Raw genomic sequence first — 14,813 nt, 5'->3', positions numbered from 1 at the left:
TATAGGGTGCATGGTTGTGATATCGCATGTGTTATTGCAAAGTGCTGTCATTATGCCTCTCTAATTTTAAATCAATACAAAAATGGAAGTTTTGATGTTACATAATGGGTTAAAAATCACAGCATTTTCCCCTTCCAAGTCAGTGTTTAACATAGTTATCCGATGCATCAGAACAGGATTAATTGAGTCTCACACTGAACAGAAACAAGACACGCTCAGTGCTTTCCCAGCATTTTAATATATATACATAGTATTTAAAATTCAGCTTGTTTTATTCACGTTAGTAGAACAGTATTTTCTACTCTGGCTGGGAAGGTTGAAGGAAGTCTTTGACATCTTATATCGGACATGACAAACTGCAAGTACAAAGATCATAATTCCCATCACTCTGCACACCTCACATAGTTATTCACCCTAATTCTAGGTCTGAATTAGAAGCATCTAAGATTTAAAAAATTAAATACAGCAGAAATTAGACCTGCAGATTCCAATCTACAGTGTTTTGAGGTACTTTATGCCATATCAGAGGACCATACTAAATCTCACCATGTCACAAAACCAATCTGTGTGTTTTATTTCATTTTTTTCAACCTAAGATGACAAGAGCATAATTGTATCTGTTTCTCAGTCCTTCCAGCTGCCTAGGTAAACAGTAAGCATTTACAAGATCGAGGCATGTGGGGAGCAGTGTCTTTCAATGTTTAATTAGAAAAGCAAAGTAAAAATAACTCTTCTGCTTTAAACATATTGGCTTTAAAGTTTGAACAAATCTGAGCTTTTTTTTTTTTAATTTGAATCTGTAAAACAGCCTGATGGCTGCTTCTTTACTCTTTCTGAGTATGCTTAAATTTATAAATTTAATCTAAATCTTAATCTAAGAATGTCCCTTCCTTTGATTTTCTGACTGGAAGACTGAGCTGCATTATAACAGGGATGAGACATCACCAACAGTCACATCTCCAGGAGCAGTCCAGGGGGCTTTGCCCACCTCTGAGGCAGCGAAGGAATTTATTCTGAAATTCAGTGGATGCAGTTAGATGAATGCCAAATAATTCTGAAGTTCTCTTCAACTTCTGGTTTGCTCTATTAGGTGAGTATGTAGAGGTTTGGGTTTTGGTGCTGCGCTTGCCCCATCTAAATGGCAGTTACGTAAATAATACACTGGCCAACCAACATACTGGCCCATCAGCTAATAAGTAGACCACCAGCAGCAGGGGTTGTGTGGGAAATGAAAGGGGACACGGAGTGGAAAAAGAAGCTGTGTGACTTTAGTGCAGTTCCTTTTACCCCCTCCAGTGATCTAAATAAGGAGACCATGATGCCTGTGAGAACAGAAGACTAAATTTGATGAGTTAGGAGAGTTCTTCCTGCCCTTGCTTTATGGGTTTTTTGAGTGCCTCCACCCGCACCGTTGTCCCATTAAAGCAGTGGCCAGAGAACCCTGAGAACCATGCATGTGAACAGGAGCATCTTCAGCAATTTAGAGGAGTTCAAAGCACAACCTTCACCATCTCCATTAACAATATTAAAACTATGAGTTCCCCTGCTCCAGAACAGTCAGAAAATTGAGAAAAGCACATTTGTTCTACACATCACATTGGTTCTTATTTGCATTCTGATTCTTTTAGTCCTTTGGCTGCACATTTTCTATTTTTTCTTTGACATTGCCACAGTTAAAGGGTCCTTGGATTTATTTTTTTTAAATGAAAGGTCAGATTATCACAACAACAGCAAGAACCGAGGCTGAAAATGGACTCTCAAACCTGGTGCAATAAACAGTGCACTATGAAGAGTTGGCGACACCTGTGTTGTACGACCCTGGGCAAGTCTGTGCCTCTTTGCTCCCTTTCCACTGAGTAAATAGATGCCAGAGGGGTGACTCTCTGTGTACCAACCTCCCAAGTGAAAGCTGCTGAGACAGTGAGATCACAGAGACCTTTGCTTTGGTGTCATCATCCTGGAAAGACAGAAGTACTGAATCAAAGGCGTCAGGTCTTTCATGTGAATAAAGTGCTGATCCCACAAGCTCGGAGGCCTCTGCTGACTGGCACTGCTGAGCATGGAAGAACTGCCTTCACGCCAGGTCAGCAAACAAAAGGTGCTGTTCCAGTGGTCCCAGAGGCTGGTGCCACCTCTGCAGGTTCCCGTGAGAATGTTAATCTCTGTGCCAGCACAAGTGCTAACCTCAACCCACCACGCAGGTAATTTTGCCTCGATAACAACCCAGAAACATGAGTTCTATTAGAGTATTGGTAGCTCCAACTGGTAGACCTGAGGCACAGGAACAAGGCGGCTACCCAGACTTGTCAAACACATCCCGCACAAGTCGGCGTGGGCAGGAGGGAAGCTCTTTTTATCATTTTTTGATGCAGAGACGACTCCTTTTCCTAGCTGGAGGAGCAATGCAGGACCGCTCCCCCTCCCCAGCATCTTTTCCCCTCCTTGCAGGCCCTGCAGGGAGGAGGGGCTCTCTATCACCACCCCACTGCTGCCACCACATCCAGCCAGGGCAGAGCCTCTGCGCCCCTGGGGACAGCACGGAGGGCGGAAGGGTGGGCCCAGGGAAGGAAGGAGTGGGAGGACTGCAAGTAGGCACAAATACTTATGACTCTCCTCCCACCTTCTAGTGGGTCTTGCTGGGGAAATTGTTTTATTACCCCATCTTCTTCTCTCCCCAAAGCAGAGGGAGAAATTAAAGCCCTGTCGCTGTAATCGTCACTGGTTGCAGCGAAGGATTATCCCGTCCTCAGGGGGTGATGGCTGAACACTGTCATCAAGGACAGGACTGGCCAGGCACAGAGATAAGTGACAACTGAAGTTCTTAAAACAGGTTGTGACCTCAGGTTTTGGTCATCTCCGTAGAGTATAAGCTCTCAGTGCTGGAATTGTTTTTCCTTCAAGTTTGGGTGAGGGAAAAATTAATTTTCATTGTTTTCAATCTCCTGAGCAGCGGATTTTCCACATACTTTCCCTACCAAAAGCCAGTCACCAAAGCTAAACACTCGTTTTACTCATGCAGACGCTGACGTTGGCTTCAATGGGATCAACCAAACAAAAAGGACAGAGAATGAGCAGAATAAGTTCTGCTCTTCCCAAGTCAGTGGCTTGATTGTCCTTGCACTTCTGGAGACAGGGCAAAGTTCAGGTTTGACTTGAAGTTCTGCAATTCATTTCATTTAGATAATTGTAAAAATGTGCCAGACTTCCTAAATAGACACACATTTCATATTTCTAATGGAGTTACTACACTAAACATGGAGTCTGTTGTGCAACTTGCTCACTAATTATCCAGCAGATCTTCAGCCAGACCTGCAGGAAGCTATTCACCTGCCAGGGCTGGTTGGGGACTGAGCACTGCCTGTCAGAGTGGCACTTCTTGCTGGGATTGTGTTTGTCTTTTTATTACTATTTTACCCATTTTGATAAAACTAGTAAAGCTCTCATTCTGTAAGCAGAGCCTGATGAAGTGAAAGGTATGACAGGAGAAACAGAAATCCCCGGCTCTTTTTTTCCTCCTCGGGCCGTCACAGCTACCGCAGCAGCGCTGCAGCCCCATCAGTAGGTCAGCGATACAGTATCCACTTCTAAAACCAAGAAGAAAGAAGAGAGGGAGTTAGAAATTAATGCCAAACAGTTTTACTGCATTTATAACAAGACTTGATATAATTTGGGCTTTCCTAGAGGAGTGTAGTGCAGCATTTGTATATCTTGAGAGTCTGCCCTGTTCCAGAGAAATCATTGGAGCCCTTTCGTACCTGGGCTTGCATCATCTCAGACAATGTAGGTGCCTTTCATCAGCTCAAACACATTGTCCTGGTTTGAGCAACACAGGACTAATTTCTCTTCTAATGCTTGGGAAAAGTGCACTTTTAGAAGACTCTAGTGTCTGAATTTGTGAAAATATTTACTTTATAGCCAGCTATGATATGCGGATTTCAAGGTCCCAGCGTTTTCGAGCTCACCAGGTGCAGGGATGAGGAGGAGCGAGACCCGGGTACTAGACCCAAGCTGTCCAACAGGATTATTTCATACCATGAATGTCACGTTCAATACAAATTAGAAAGTTCGCTGTGAAGTGCTCCCTCCCCTTGATGGCGGTGGTCCAGAGAACTTCTTGTTCCGGTGCCGGACTGCTGAGGCCTTCCCTTCCTCCCGAAGCTGTAGCGCTGGCAGTGTCTGACATTTGCGGTCCACTGCTGGGAGTGCACAGCTTCTACTGATAGAATTGGCTGAGCATAATCCATGTATATTTTACATTGGTATTGGGATCAATACTGGTTCTTTCGTATTATTAATGTTAATTATTCAGTCTTATCCTATTAAATTTATTCATATTTCAACCCTCGTGTTTCCTCATTTTTCCCTGATTCCCCTCTCCCGGGTGGGGAAGGGTCATCGGGTGATAGAATAATTGTCTAAACGACAAGAAATTCTTGTGGGTTTCTCAAACCATAACACACATCTATAGCTGGGCCTGTGAGTTTATCAACTCTTCCCAGTGGAAATGGCAAGAAATACAATAGAAGTCAGTAGGACTAATGATACTCCCAATTCTTCTGAGCCAGGGTGCTTGGCACTGGCATGTTGTCTGTAAGCGTTGGGGTGCAGGGTAACATGTTGCTCATTCCCACAACACCACCTGGCTAATAGTACACACCTGAAGAGGGTTTTAGAGCTACAGGACACTCTGGGATTGTCTTATCTGATCAGCAGAGACCATGTAGTTTGGTCCATTTCAGCTTCGCCATTTTGCGTGGAAAACCTTCTTTCTTGCTACCTGTTCACAAAAAAAAAGCGCCTCCCCCCCCCAAAATCCATACAGAGAAGAAACCAAAAATAAGGGAAGAAATAGAAGTCCAGCAGTAGTTTTAACTCCATCTTCAGCTACCTTGACAGCAAGAGTGCAGTATTTAGATAACTTTTGGCCACTCAGTCAATTTAAGCTATTTCTGTACCATCAAAACCTGATTTATAGTCTGGACTTATCTACTGTAATACAGCCAAATGAACTTGAAAGATCAACGTGTTATAAAATGACCAAAAACAAAGGTTTTAAGGAAATGACAACTGACCCCTCTCCATAGCAGCACAGCGCTACAAGAGACAGCTGTAATGGCACAAATGGACAGTTTATCATCTTTCTGCCAGGGACTGACAAAATCATGTCAAATGAGGCATTAAAGCCCTAGTTTTGAAAACTGTGATAAATATCAGCTAATCTACTGACATAATATATAGTGAGTCAAATATTTAGTTTTGCATTAATTCTAAATCCAACATTAGAGCATTTCCTCTTGATTAAAAAGGATAAAACGTAGATGTTATTTTATGCTCCAGTTCCCACGTCTAATTAATGCTCAACATTCAGAGCCATTTCTGACATTACAAATGTATTAGCAAACATGCCAAGGAAAGGGGGGGAGGCACAAGGGAAACGAGTGCAAGATCTATATGCTTAATTCATATTCCTCCATTTGCAGAGGCTAATATGTTATTGCAGAGACTATTTGCAGACACTTGCCCTGCCAGTGAACAGCTAACTTCCCTGATTGCTTGTATAAACAGTCTTCTAGATCTGGAGACAGACGTTGTAAGAGAGCACATAGCTAATTTAATTTTAGTATCATTAGGAATTAAAAGCAGGACATTAATAGATTCACAGTAAATGTTGGCTAGGCAATCTAAGCATTGAACAATATGACTATTAAAAGCCTTAATATTTGTGTGTGATCATATGAAAAGGTTTGTCAGAAAGCATATTATCTTGGGAATAAGATGTACCTAATTAGAGAAAAGATTACTGCTGAGATAAAGCAAAACACTTCAGTGTTTTTGTATCATATATTACTGATCTTAATGGGCATGAGGAAAATCTGCATTTAAATGTATATACATTTATAGGTTAGTTAATTAGCTACTCATATCAAGAAATAGAATGAGACAAATCCTCACCAATTACTCAAATATCTTCATTCTTTTTGCATTGTATTCCCAGCACCATGCTTTAGCTTATTCTTGGAAGAGAGAAGTTTGAGAAATGTGTTTTATTGTCAAATACTATGACTTCAGACTCTTGTAGTTTCAAAACACACTGCACTGTAATTGCTCCCTTTCTAGAGAGCATGTTTTAGGAAGCTTAAATGCAATCCAGTGCTGTGTGCGACAGCACGAGCTCAACTCAAATGAAAAAGGAGTGAAAGACACAAAATAAGTAATCACCTTAATTCTAGGAAATGTGTTGATTTACTGATTAGGTGTCTCTAGGTTCACAATCCTAGATGAATCCGCCACGTAAATCAATATTAAGTGCAATCTGCAGGATTTGGTATAGCTCATGCTACCAGTGAAATAGTTCTTCATATTCCGAAAATAAGTGAAAAATCACTGAAAATAAACACAGAAGAAAGAAAAAAAAAAACAAAAAACACACAAAACTAAGGAGAGCTTAAAAAGATGCACTTCAGAATTAAATACTTATTACATTCAAGAAAGTTACACTCTGATTCTTCTTCATCATTCTGTTCTGCAAAGGATTCTTGTAAATGTATAGCCGTGTCCTTCAGGGTACAGGTTAGGAGATATTTGGCATTTAAGAAGTTGCATGAACTTTAAAATCAGTCAAACACGGCGAAAGTTGTTTACCAACAGCAGCGAGGCAGCCTCCTCCAGTGCACGCGTCTGTAGGGGGGAAGAGATTGCACACAGAAGTGATATTCTTCTACAACTCACTCTTTTGGTGGGTAGTTGCTTTTATTCAGTTTCCTCAGTTTCTTATCTCAAAACCACAAAGACCTTAAGCAGAACGATCGTTCAGAACAGTTCTGCAATACTTGGCCCTGGGCGCTTTCCTCAGCTGGCTATTCCCAGAGCTTCGCTCTGCAGGACTTCCTACTGGACAGGGCTCTGCTCCAGGGAGAGCTTCCAGGCTCCCATTTCCACCAGGATGGCTCTCCCGGCCTGCTTACCAAGTGGGAAGTCAACCCACTCTTGATAGCAGCTATCACCAAGAAATGCCTTTGAATCAGTGTTTAAAATGGTTTAATTGTTCCTGTAAACAAATCACAGCCGAATTTGTTGTCATTCCAGAAACTGCGATGGTAAACCAAGTTATACTGGCTCTGCCCCTTCCGAAAAAGGGTTTGTGCTATTTAAACTTGAGAAAAGTTTCAGTACCATTTTGAACAGACAGGTTGATCACAATAACGCTGGCATAACACACTTGTCTGGCTTGACAGTACGAGTGAGTCATGGAGTAGATCTACACAGGTCCTACGCTTTCTGCCCAGTTCCACAGTCAATGAATACAGAGCAGTGCAGGACCAAGACAGCCCCCTCCCCACACACTAAAAAGGCGGTAACCAGCCTAAAAAAAACCCCAGACCCTGAGTAATTTCGCAGTCTGAAAGACCTAAATTGATATCGTCTCATTGAAAAGTGGGTTTTGTCTTTTTCATGCCACTGTTTGTGTTACAACATAAAATACCTTCTGGCACCTACCATAACGTGAAAGAAGACTCTCTGTCAATGCCTGAGAATTTGGAGTTGATCTCGTAATTTACATCAATGCCTTGTGCAGATCTGCTTGCCAATTTACATAACTTCAAAATGCAACACTAGCAGTTTCATTTGCCTTGCATTTTGCACCTCAATTCAGGTACCTAAAAACCTATGTAACAGGTATGCGGTAGTTTGGGAGCTACTGATGTGTGGGAACTTAAAGTTATAATAGATAGCTATTGGAAGATAATAATTACATTTCCTGAGAAGTTTGGGAGCATGTGCTCTACGGTTGGGGAACTGGCACCTTTCTTCATTCTATGGGCTTTTTTTCCTTCTTTGTATTTTGACTCCAAAGAGACTGTAAGTGGTACACAGATTGGCACAGAACCAGAAACAGCCATCAGTGGGAACAACCCCAAAACCTGGGAAGCCCTGATGTTACTGAATTTGTTCTAAAATTATTTCTCAGCTACTAATATCTACCATTACCCCTTTGTGAAGAAGAAAAAATAAAAAGCAAATCTTACTTTATCTCTCATTCTGGAACTTGATTCATAACTTCATGTTACATCTTTGCACTGAGAGGAAACCATGTCTAGTAGCTCCTTTCAAGAGTTCAGCAAGTTCTTGTGACTGAAGTCATATTGCTTGGAAGAATGAAGAAATTCACCCCAGACTCATTCTTCTGGAAGGAAACCAGCTGTCTTTCTATGAACTGGTCTAAAAACAAAACAAACAAACAAAAGTACGCAAGGAAGCAGAACTGTTGCCACGTAGGTTCTGGAAAGGGCTTCTCACATTACCATATAACCGTTGACTGATCACCTACCTTTTCTGGGACAGTCATCCTGCAAAATGAAAATGTGTTAACCTGGAAGAATGTGTTCATGTGATGTTTGGAAATACATAAAATGCCACACATTACTAGCAGTGCTTATGTCAGTACTGCATGCATGGTGGCATATAGAATGTAGGAGGTGCTATGCAAAGCCCTCTCTCAGCAGCTCCCAGAGTAACGAGGCCAGGCACAGGACGAGTCGTCCTTGCCGGTCTGGAGCCTCCAGAGCACCATTACCTTGCGCTGCCATGTTGGCTTCTATAGCACCTTCGCAGCACAGGGCTGCTTCTTCCGCAGGGATGCCAAACACTGCCTTAGTTTACATTTATCCTTAAAATAACCAGTTTTGTACCAGGCACTGAACAACTACTTACATTTATATTTGAAATGACTTTAAGGTCAAGAAATTGGGATTTGCTTTTTCCACCTTCCGCTCTGTTGATATGGCTTGAATATTTAGACAAAGCCTTAAAATATTTAGAAGTTTATAGTTCTTTTAAGCAAACATAAAACCACATTTTATATCCCTCTTTTTCTCGACATACCTGGTGCATGGTAGTCATTCAAGATCTCTCACATGGAGAAAGCTTATTCGGATGCTAAAAATATCACATGTTTACACTTGTAAATCACCATTAGCAAATGATTTTCCTAATGCTTTAGACAATATAGTAGCAAAGTGCAGCTGCTTCGGCCAGAATGGTATTTTAGTGATTTTTAAGAACTTAATGAGATCAGGTAATTGACTAGTGAAGCTAAAAATTTTACCTTCAATTAAACAATCAACAGCTCCGTACATCAACATAATCATCTTCGCCCCTCCACCTCCCTGTTATCAAATCAATATGCGGGTAGCAGTTGTCTAAGAAACCACTTCCTCTGTGCTTCTAAACCAGTGTTCAGGACCCATTTTAAAGCATTTATTCAATCAGTCTGGTGTAATTTGCAAATAATGGAAAGTATGTAGTAATGCAGATTCCGTAAGCAACTAAGGAAAAATGAGGCCTTAATTCATTTGTTGTTTAATGGCATTATTTATCCTACATTTGTTCTGGTGCAACCAACAAATAACTTAAAACTCTACATTTTAAAATATAATCATGTGTGCTTCAATTGACAGTGCTACATGTATCGATTATATATACAGGAAATAAGATTGTACAGGTCATGTTAATGAATCATGAGATTGATAGTTCAGGCGACAGCCATGAGGCAAAAGTATCATATTAGAAAAAAAATGCACAAGAACATAAAATAATTTTGTCAGGAACCCCCTTCCAAGGGCTGTATTACAACACAGCAATTTTGGAGTGGTTGCTGCCGAATCAATATCACGGAATCACAGAATTTTCAGAGTTGGAAGGGACCTCTAGAGATCATCTAGTCCAACTCCCCTGCCAAAGCAGGATTGCCCAGAGCACATTACTCAGGACTGCATCCAGGCGGGTCTTGAAAATCTCCAGGGAAGGGGACTCCACAACCCCCCTGGGCAGCCTGTGCCAGTGCTCTGTCACCCTCACCGTAAAGAAGTGTTTCCGTGTATTTGAACGGAACTTCCTGTGTTCTAACTTGTGCCCATTGCCCCTCGTCCTGTTACTGGGAACCATTGAAAAGCGCCTGGCTCCATCCTCCTTCAACCCACCCTTTAGATACTTGTACACCATAATAAGGTCTCCCCTCAGCCTTCTCTTCTCCAGGCTAAAGAGTCCCAGCTCTCCCAGCCTTTCCTCATAAGGGAGATGCTCCAATATAACTGCCCTCCCCAACCAGAACTGTGAGTGTAAGATATTTATTACTTGAAGCATAGGGAACTTCTGCTGTCTTGCAAAAGATTCTAAAACCGAGCAGTCATATCCCACCGCACATTATATTCAGAGGAGTTCTGGTGTCATGTCACCCACAGGCAGCTGTAGCATAATTCTCTTCTCTAGTAAAAACATTTGTTTCCATCTGCAGGTAGCGTGTATTTTGTTACAGCAAAAATATCAGGAAGAAAAACTGCAGTGCAATGTGGAGATGTTAACGGGTAAATTAGTGACTTTCCAGTGTAAGTTTTTTTTAATTAAGGCATAAATATATTCTAATATACACTTATATACACCGCCTGCACTTCCTGCGAGTACGCCCTGAGCCCCCAGACACTCCCAAAGGTTTGGGGAGGGGGGAGGTAGGTAGTGGAGCAAACCAGCGTCTAGCATGAACAGTATTCATTATGAGAGTAGCACAGGCAGAAAATGGGTGTCTTTTATTCAGCTATTGCAGCGTCAGCATTGTCTTCTCATACCACAGTATGGGAAACCGTGAACAACATGAAGACTACCTGCACACAGCCGTCTGCTGCTGCCACTATCGTGCTGCTCCACAGAATAAAATTAGACTACTTCACTTGGGCTGGGGTAAGATGCTCAGGGGGGAAAGACTGTTATTGCACCAAGGAAACAATATAGTATGAGGAACAATATCAGTGCCTGAGCCAACGCTGCCTGTGTCAGCCTCCAGGGCCAAAGCCAGAGAAACGGGCTGAGCCCGGCAGGACAGACCCCATCCATCTCCCAGCAGGTTATCCCAAAATCTTACCAGGGTGGAAATCTGCAATCTGGTCCCTGCTGCCGGGACAGTCCCTGCAGCTCACCCAAAATAATCATTTGGCAAATTCCTCTTTGTCGTTTCACAAACCTCAGAAGAATTTCCTGGTTTGCTCCACTGTGTACGCCAGGGTGCCATGGGGGCTGCAGAGCCACCACCCCATCCCACTCTCTTTGCCTCTGAGCCCCTGAAGCGTCTTCTGCTCGCGGCACAGCTCCTCCTTGGCTGTTCCCACCCCGAATTATACAGCTCTGTGTTTGTTTTCAGCCAACAGAGCAACTCATTCACAGTTCCTGCCCACATCTAACTGGCACGGACATGCTCAGAGCAAAATTTAATCTGGTGTCTTATTAGCCAAGGAGCCCAGAACCAAACAACTAAACTCCCTCAATTAGCAAAACTTTCTCCGATGTGCTAGGAGAGCTCTGACGCCCATCAGCCAAAATGAACTGAGTTAATGCAGACCTTTTCTTTAAAGTGTAGCCATCCTTTAAACTCCTTACACTAACTTGGACTATTTTCATTCCAGGTAGATTTAGAAAAGGCTCCCCAAAGATGTCTGGTGACGACTGGGAAGACAAATCCCTGGAGAGTAACCTCGGCCACTGGCCCAGCCTTTTGAAGAACCGGGTCTTTCTATACCTCAGGTGTACAACGGGTCTGAACTGCTCTCCAGTTGACCCTGTGTGCTAGATTAGGAGGTTTGGGGCTGGGTAAGAGGGTTCCTTCTTACATAGAAAAGGAAGTGGAAGAACTGATGTGTATAAAGCAAAGTTACTTCTTCCCCTTTTAACCTGTGATCTTGATCCTGGTAGCTGCAGTAAGTCATTCAGGTACAATTGCATGGTAGCAGACAGTCCTGACATTTTAAAACAGCTGTACCCTCATGTAGGTGTTTCCCAGGACAAGTACTCTCTTTCAGTACGTCTAGACTAGGATAAAAGTTGTGTTTTTAAAGATATTAGCTAACGCAGCTTGACTAACACGTTTTGAAACCTTGCATAGATAGGACAAGTCAAATGCTAAAAGGTGTTAAAAAGTGTTTGCTAAGTCATTCTAAAAATACAACTTTTATACCTGTCTAGACAATGACGGGTCACTTTTTAAAATGACACGCCATGCTCATAGGAAGTCCCACTGCAACAGCCAAGGAGAATTATAGCATAGGAAACAATCAATAAGAAGTTTCTCCACAAAGGTCTTCAAAGCAATGGCACAGATTGACATGCAGGGAAACCCTGAAGGCCTTGTGTAGACAATGAGAGAAAAAGATTGGTTTTTTTTCAGTAGATACAGTTTGGCCCTGTTTTTTCAAAAGCAAAACCCACTAAAAGTCTACTAAGATCATCTTCTGCTCAGTTTTAGCAGGTCACAGTCTGGGCTCCTGGCTGACTGTAACTCAGTCTGCTAAAATCATGTTAAAAGGTATTAAGGTCTATGTGTTTGTCAGATGGGATATTTAGTCCTTAAATAAGCTTGATTGAATTAGGTCTCTTGGAAATGGCCCTTTCCCTAAAGCTGATGAGATGGTAGCTCTTTTTTCCATGCCCATTCAATCTTTTAACCCAATTGTACCAACAAACACAAAGTTCAATGTGACTTTAGCATTAGTATTTCTAGTCGACTGCAAACACCGACTCATTTCCTACAGGCCACCAGACAGCAATTGGTTTTTACTTTGACTTCGTTTTGCTGAAATGTACTCAGACAAAACCCTCGATCTAATCTACCTCTTTAAACAGCTACTTGAAAATGTCTAGCCCGCGTGCATGCACACTTACCCATTGTAATAATTGTCTTCTACAGTCAGCAGATAAATTCTTAGTCATGAGTATATTTCCTTACAATGTTTCGCTTCTACCAAGCTGACTGGAGAGTGAACAAGTTAGAGTAACTGTTTCCCAGAATTGTACTAGCATCTTTGACATCTTAAACAATACTTTCAGGAAAGAAAAAAGAAAGGGGGGGGAAGTCACTGCCACAACTGAAGAAAAAGCATGACTCCAACCTCTATGACCATTTAATGTCAGGCCCTCTTTGATCTGAAAAAAAAAAAAAATGACTATTAGTTCTGCATGGGTGGGTATCGGTCTGGTAGGAAAAAAATCTACATCTCAATTAGTCCCATTAGAGACTATGTCTTTATGACATGGGTGGGTATCTGACATACAGAGGAAAATTCACAAGTCACTAACTCAAAAGAGTCCACCAAATAATAATTTGCTGGTATAACTCCAAGTGGACTTGCTTGAGATTCTCTGGGTTTGTTAGTCATTTGTCAATAGCTCTCAAACAATGGAGTTGTGAAATGGAGCTAGTTAAATCATCATGATGAGCCTTTTTCACTATTGTGTCAAGTTTTTTTGGCCTTGGCATGCACCACCTGAAGTATTTTAGAAATATACATTGATTTCCCATTTTGAATAAATAGGAAGAAAACAAATCTCCAGTGCTTGTGAGGCCCGATGCCAACAAAATCCATGATTCAAAATAAGACAGAGGCTCCAGAGTTGGCAAAGGCTCTTTGGTAAGCAGTTGTCACCTACAGACCTGGACAAAATCTTTCTGTCCTTGCTAAGCCTAAACCACCATTAAACATTAATGGGAAGTTGATCTGAGTCACATTAGCATGCTCTGACCTGCTGTTGATGCTTATTTCGGGTTTTCAGCACTATCTTGAAAGTTTCTCATGTGCTAAAATAATGTCTTTAAAATCTAACTTTTTTTTAATATATAGACGTAGCTGAAAGACAATAATACCCATGCACAGATTTTTTTGTCCTCTGGAAAGATGTCTAATAGCCAATGTCTTCGAGGCCTAATATCATTTATTGCCATCCACTAAACCGAGTGGTAAACCCGCCATTTATCCGATAGGACCAGAGGAAGGTCCTTTTCGGTGAAAGCAAACAATTAGGAGCCCTAAGTTATTATTTCCTATTATTGTGCAATAAAAGAGGCTCTGGCCATTTCAGTGAGAAGGATAAAAGCGTCCAGGATTGCAAACATCGTGCAACTTCTTTCCTCCTCCCCCCGCCCCCGCACAGCGTGGAAGCACTCGAGGCTCGCTGGGCGAGCACGAACAGGCTGACCCACGCGTGTCCCGGCGGCCGGCAGCCGCGCTGTGTAAGGAGTCAAAGTACATAGGCGGCTGGGTCGATATCCTATTAGGCTAGAAACAGTTCTGCATATCAAAGGCCGACGAACCAAATGACTAAAAATATAAGTACCTGACCCGGAGGATTAATCACACACTGTCAAGCTGAAATTGGTGCAATTCTTCCAATCATTAACGTTTTGCTTACAAAAATGTGCTTTTCTGTTTGTTTTTCTGCTAAATGATAACCATTTTCAAGTTGAATCGGCTGATAAAAAAGTCGAAAACAAGACGGGAGTTGTGCTGGAAAGGTCAGACGTGCTAGTTCGGCATGGAATAGCCAACAGGCAAACAAATAGGAAAAAGCAGGGTGGCACGGAGGGGGCTCGAAGGTTTTCCCCGACGGTGTAAAGCGCTTTGGCTGTTTTTCTCCTGCCGAGAAGAAGAACCCGCCCGGGGAGAGCCGCTCGCCCGCCCCGCCGTGGGCATTCCCACGGGGGTCTCCCCCGCTGTGGAAGCGGGATTTGGGCATTAGGGGCAGCTGCTGAGGAGGGCGGGAGGAGGGGAATATTTCTCTAATTGCAGGCGGCAGCTCAGCCCGCGGCTCGCCGCCGCCGGCTGTGTGTTTTACCTACCGTGAGCCCTTCTTCCCGGGTGGGTGGGAGAGCAAGGCCATTTCCACAGCCGCGCCAGGGTGACAGTGCCGTTGTCACCTGTCCCGACACCCTGGAAATACACATCTCCGGCCCGCCGGCTGCAGGCGATGCACCCGCGCTCCCCCCGCCCCGCCAC

Source organism: Vanellus vanellus (assembly GCF_965231255.1).
Source record: "Vanellus vanellus genome assembly, chromosome: 7".
In the NCBI taxonomy this organism is placed as follows: Eukaryota; Metazoa; Chordata; class Aves; order Charadriiformes; family Charadriidae; genus Vanellus; species Vanellus vanellus.
The sequence above is the reverse complement of the archived record's forward strand: the minus strand, read 5'-3'. Positions refer to the sequence as shown.